This window comes from Cupressus sempervirens, chromosome 7 (genome assembly GCF_028749045.1).
Source record: "Cupressus sempervirens isolate cs-2001-9-10 chromosome 7, ASM2874904v1, whole genome shotgun sequence".
Lineage (NCBI taxonomy): Eukaryota > Viridiplantae > Streptophyta > Pinopsida > Cupressales > Cupressaceae > Cupressus > Cupressus sempervirens.
In genome coordinates this window covers 251425936-251432877 of record NC_143124.1, presented here as the reverse complement: position 1 = coordinate 251432877, position 6942 = coordinate 251425936, and positions in this window count along the sequence as shown.

Sequence of the window (6942 nt, the reverse complement as noted above, 5' to 3'; positions counted from 1 at the left end):
AAGGAAAAAATATTAAATCATATAAAAAAAATTAAACAATTATATTACGTTCTAGAGGAGAGAGTCCTATTATAGAATGTATAATTTTTCTCCTTGTTAGATTAGATTTGTTTTGAAAAATGTGGTGGGAGATGAAAAATATCAATTTTAGGTGAGTTGAAATTTGAATCATTATAAAAGAGAAAATGTAGGTCTAAAGCTGATTTTTATTTTTGATTATTCTAGCTATATACGTTATCTATAACGTACTCTAGAATCAAAGGGAAATAATTAAATTCCATAGAGTTTTATGGTGGGAACTAGACCCCCAATTTTCAACATTTTTTAGCAACTAAAAAGTTGTGTGTAAAAATTAGGAGTATTTATAAATTCTTATTCTAAATAATTATTAAAAATTACAATCCTAAAATTTATACATTTGTACACATTTCATTACTTTACTTCATTTTCAAATTCAAAACAATAATACCAATTTTATGTCATTGAAAAATGAACAGTTATACTTTTGTTAGCCTTTTCCTTTACAAAAGGGTGACACAAGTTTGTGCTTTTACCCATAAAGGGATCCTTGATGAAGACATTGAGCCTCTGAAAATGTTTAATTTTCTCTTTGATTTTAATACCCTAGGAAAGAGGACTTGATCTTGTAGCAGACCTATTTCATCTCCTATATATTCTCTCATCTTTCTTTTGGTACAATCTCACCTTCCACCAAGAAATTTAATCCTCTCTTACATCAATATTCAACTATTACATTTTAGACTTCTCACTATGGCTATGAACCATCCTTGGGGATAGAATATATGGCCCATGAACTTGGATGTTAACCCTACTACATTTCCCAAAGGCATGACTGAGATCTTACCTATGTTCAGTGGTGATGGAAAAGTCTCTATAGATGATCAATTGAGTTCCCTTCATACATCATGTGGCATTCTAAGTGTACCTACTTAGTAGATAGTGGTGAGGCCTTTTGTTCATACTCTCAGTGATGTAGTAGCTAACTGGTTCAACCATCTCTCCTAACATTCCATTTCTAGTTGAGATGATATGAAAATGGCTGTCAAGACTAGGTTTAAAACCCTTTATAATTAAGGCTCCTTACTACTTCAGTTAATTCAATTGAAGAAATAAATTCATGAATCCATGAGAGAATTTTTGGTCAAATTAAATAGATTATTACAAAGAATTCCTATTGCCTCTAGACCAAAATATGAGAATTATAAGATCTTCATTGTAAATATATTCAACCTAATGTAAGTTTTAATTTTTTGAAAGACATATTAGCTAATATAGTGTCCACTCAGAGACAATCCATTCAACTAGAAGATGCCCTAATCACAATGGGAGAATAGAAAAGGGAAGTTTAATCATCTAGGCAAGCCCCTACATCTACCCCTACTATCTCTTTCATGCAAAGATCGATGAATAATATGGTCATGCTAAAAATATAGAAAAATGGAGCTATTACTGATTACCAATCCCTATATCAAGATGTTAGTCAAAGGTACCAACACCCACACCATGGAAAAGTCCCTTCTTAACTTCCCCTCAAGAAAGGTTGAATGTTGAGTAGGTGCCCAAGGAAACCATGTGTTCATTTCAACAAACCATGGACTATGATGGGAAAACTTGTATTGATTGGTTCAAATGTGTCTAGATCAACATGACAAGGTATGCCCTGGCTAGAGAATAGCCAATAGAGAGTGAAGGAGTTGAAAGTGAAGGCTTTAGTTCCTATTTTCTAGGATACAAGTCCAACATGGAGAGAGGAGGAGATATTGTAGTCACATTTCGAGATCATGTAAGTGCTATCTTAACTCAAAATAAAATAAATATTTATTTTTACATAGGAACTAATATTGGTGTTCCAAGTTCCAAAGGGAAAGAGCATGTACATATTGATTCAGTGACAATTGTAGAATTTAAGATATTTTCCAAAATAGATTTGGAAGCCATCTATTTTGCCTTTGGTATAGTCAAATTATGTAAATCTTCCTCTATTTTCATCTCTCTAGTAGAATGCCTAATAATGAATGGCAAACAAATAGATAAGCTAGTTCAATTTGTTAAAAGGGAACCTCTCACAAATGCACAATTCATTGATAATGTCATAGAGATCCAGATGACTCTTGAAAATCCCATCTTTAAATTAGAAGGTGCTCTATGAGATCCTAATGTTGGACCTTGTGGTCATACTATGGAAGACAAAATTAAAGAAAGGAAATCTAACCCTTTTTACATATCCGTCTTGTTAAACAAGCAAAAGCTCACTAGTTATATTATTGATTTAGGGGCTTCTTATAATATCATGCCATCTCTAGTAGCTAAATCCCTTTTCCTTCCTCTCACAAAATCTTTCAGGGGCTACTATTCTATGGATGGGAAGAAAGTACCTCTCATGGATCAGGTAAAAGATGTGCAAGTTGTTCTCATTGCCTTCCTAGATAAGAGATTAAAACTAATTATCTTTGTGGTTGATATCCATGTTAGCTATAGAATGCTACTAAGAAGGATTTCCTACAAATACATGGGAGGGGAGATTAAATGGATTGGTCAGAATCTTTGATTCCAATGGGTAAGAAGAAGATTAAATTGGAATTGAAACCAAAAAAGAAATACACCGTAGTGCCTTCTAATAATCCCAAAACCCAAATATCATATGAAGAATGCTAATTTGGGAGCTATGTGATCCTACCTAATAGTTTTCCTAAAGAGGGTGACAATTACCCTAAAACATTGGCCTTGTGGTTGATGGAATTTGTGGATAGTTGTTCTAATTCAAGAACAAGGGTTAGAGTGGTTTTGATTTTCCCCACAAGAGATCTATTTACTTTTTATTTCAAATGGGATTTCAAAAATACAAAATATACAATGGAATATGAAGCCCTATTGCTAGGATTATAGGATGCCAAACCAAAATGATTAAAAGAGCTAAGAGTGAAACATGATGTTAAGCTAATCATAAAATAGGTATGAAATCAATTCTCTATATAAAATAATAGATTGAAGCATTATAATAATATATTTTAGGATAAGTTAGAGTCCTCTTATGCTTTCTCCTTCAGGTTTATCCCTTAGTCCCAAAATTCTAGAGTTGATTCATTGGTTGTCTCTACCTCATTGCTTCTACCACATCCTGATTTTAAGAATTATGATTATAGGATAGAAATGATTTATAGGAATAGTGTACTAGACAATGTCGATTAGTAACAAGTCTTTTATATTGATTCACAACTAAAAGATTTGATTGGATGTGTTTGAAAATTTGTTGATATTTGTTTTGACGGATCAAAGAAAGGTGGCAAGATGGTGAAGAATTAGATGAGTCTGGAGAAGTGATTCAATTAAAAGGAAACCAAGGGGATCAGTTTCTCTTGAACATATTTTTAGATAGAAAGATGACAACACCATTATAAAATATAACATTTACAAAGATGTTTTAAAAGAGTATTATAAAATTAAAATTTGTCATGAAGGTGATCCTAGATGGATCTCAATCAATTGATATTTCTCTAAAAGAAATAAAGAGAATTTATAGAAGGTGTTTATCAAGTATAGAGATGTCTTTTCCTAAGGGTATCAAGATTTTTTTTTAAATTAGAAATGGGGAATGCATGCATCACATACCCTTGAAGCCTATGGTGATCCCTTATTGAGAAAAACTTAGAAATTGTAACCCCAATGTGTCAGAAGAAATTTTGAAAGAAGTGAAAAAGATGTTGAAAGCCTAAATTGTCTATCCAATTAATCACTTGACTTGGATAGTGAACATTGTTCTTGTAAGGAAGAAGAACTGTGAAATAAGGATTTGTATAAATTTCGTGAATCTTAATTAGGTCATCCTAAAGAACAATTACACAATTCCTATAATGGATCATGTTCTATAGTTTGTTGTTTGGTCTAAAGTCAAGTCCATGCTTGATGGCTACTCAAGGTGTAATCAAATTAGTGTATCTAAAGAGGACCAGCATAAAATGACTTTTATTACTCCTTAGGGTACCTATGCTTACAAAAAAATTCCTTTTAACTTGATCAATGTATGAGCAACATAAATAATGAGAAATGAACTATTATTTCAAAGATGTACAAGAGAAAATAATTGTGATATATTTGGATGACTTGACTATCTACTCCAAGAGGGGAAAATACCATTTCCAAGATCTTAAAGTGGTGTTAAATAGATGCAAGAAGAAGGGATATATTTGAATCCTAAAAGAAATATTTTTCTTTTTAAAAAGAAGGTAACGTCCTGGGACACATTGTTTCAAATAAGGGTATATGAATTTATCCTGACAGGATTAAGAAAATCCAATAGTTTTCCTCCCTACCAATAGAAGTTATTTTAAATCTTTCTCAAGTCAAATAAACTTCCTAAGAATCTTTTTTCTTCAACTCTTAGAAGAGCTAAGACATATGTTAAACATTATGAGTAAGAAACATCCATTCAGATGGAAAGAGGAAGGGAAAAAGGACTTTGAGGATATCAAGACAACCATTTAAAATTCTCATATGTTAGTTAGCCTATAATTTTTTTAAAAAAAATTATCATATCATGCTATGCCTCAAAACATTCTCTATCTCACACTTTGACTCAAAAAAATGACCAAGGTGAAGAAGCTCAAATCACCTTCATGAGCATACCATTGAATAAAATGAGTTGAATTATAACCAAGTTGAGAAACATGCATTTACTATGGTAAAAGAACCAAAGCAAGTCAAATTTAATATCCTCCATTCAAATTTGACTAGGTTAAACTTTAAGAAAGCTGACTCCAAAAAAGGATATAAAATATTGGTGAATATTTAATTATTAATTTTTTAAAAAATATTTCTATTGGCAACTTTCTCAAAATTTTATTCTTAATATGATTGATATTGGATATTATTTTTTAATCATTTTTTTTTGTGTAAAATATTAATGTATATCAATAATAACAGGAAGTTCATTAATCACTATGGAATATTACAAATCAAAATTGAACATTTTTTTACCTTCTGGAATATTATGAGGATCCTTACTTATACTTTAAATCAATAGTGAACGCTAAATATTGGTGATATATCCCTAAAGTAACTAATGATTATGATAATTATTGGTAAGTTCAATTTAATTTCTCTAGTAAGATATTATATTTAGGTGACTCAAATCTAATCATGTAATGAATATTATGGTGAATATTTGAATTTGAATTTTCCAATAAAATAAATTATTGGGCAATTTTAAATATTCTAGGAATAAATTTTATAAAACTATGGTGATTTAGGTTGTATCAAATCTTAAGTTATTAGCCAAATTACTAGCGAAAATTTTTAAAATTAGCCAATTTGTGAATATTAGCCACTAAAATATACCTTGCATTTGACTATATGTGTGTATGAGACAACAATCAATAGTCTATTGACTCATCAAGATATTAGAGTGAACAAGAGAGTTATATGGGTGGCTAGAATCCAAGGATATGATCTAACTATCAAACCCACTGACTTTGTCAGGGGGTAGGGTTTGTGAAAATTGGTAGCATAAAATAAAGAGACTTTACAAGAAGATGTAAACGTTGAACCCATTGTCTTACTCATCAGTTCGACTAATCCTTGGTTCTCTAATGTGGTATACTATTTGACCTATAAAGAATTCACAAATAATTTGAATTATAAATAAAAATGCAACCTTAGGTTGAAGGAATCCATGTATGTAAATTCTCAAGGAATATTGTACAAGAGAGATGTTGATGAAACCTTCCTAATGTGTGTGGATAATGAGCTATAGGAGAAGCTGTGAAATTTGTATCATTTAGATGTGTGTGATGGGCATTTATATTATATGGTAACTACCTTCAAGAATCTCATATATTGTTTCTATTAGCCAAACATGTGTAGAGATGCATACCCATGTGCAAAGAATTATGAAAAGTGTAGACTCTTCATAGAATGTCCTCATCTTGTAGCATTACCACTAAAGCTTGTAGTGATAGATGAACCTTTTCACCAATGCCGTATAGATTTTATAGGACCATTGAATACCCCATCCATCACTAATCATTTCTATATCCTAATGACAACTGATTACTTCACCAAGTGGGTGGAGGAAATCCCTACAAAGAAAAAAAATTCTTAAGTGGTGTGTGATTTCCTGATGAATTTTATATTGGTCAAATTTGGGGTTCCTCAAAAGATAGTGGAAAATAATGAAATCTACTTCTCATCTAAAAAAATTTTGATTTTTTTCTATGAACATAGTATATCACTAGCTCATTCTTTAGAATATTTCCCCCAGGGTAATGGGTAGGTGAAATCCAACAATAAGAACCTGATCAGAATAATGGAAAACTTTGTGAGTAACAATGCTTGAAACTAGCATAAGAATTTGTATGAGGCATTCTAGGCTAATATAATCACATTGATTAGAGCTATTGGCATGACCCATTTTGAATTGTTTATGGAGTGGGAACCCAAGTATACCTTCCTCTAGAATTATCTACTATGAAGTTGTAATTAATGATTGAGGACCACTTTTTTTTAGGATTCTTTACAAATGAGGGTGATGTAGCTAAATAAGATTGAAGGTGAAAGGGATAAATTGATGGATCATATTACTAAACACCAAATGAAGGTCAAGACAATCTTTTACATGAAAGCCAAAACTCATAACTTCATGAAAGGTGACAAAGTTATGCTCTAGGATAGAAGAAGGGAGTCAAAGGGTGCACATGGTAAATTTGATTGCTTATGGAGAGGCCCATTTTTATTAAAAAAGTCATTGGTTCAAATTGTTTTTACTTAAGTTGCTGTGATGGCATAGATTTTCCATTTACTTACAATGGTAAAGATCTGAAATTGTTCAATTTATAGTCCTTTTGCGTGTCTTTTCTATTATATATATTTTTGTTTCCCTACTTTAGTCTTTTCTTTGCATTTTTGTTTCTTGTTCCTTCCCTTTTA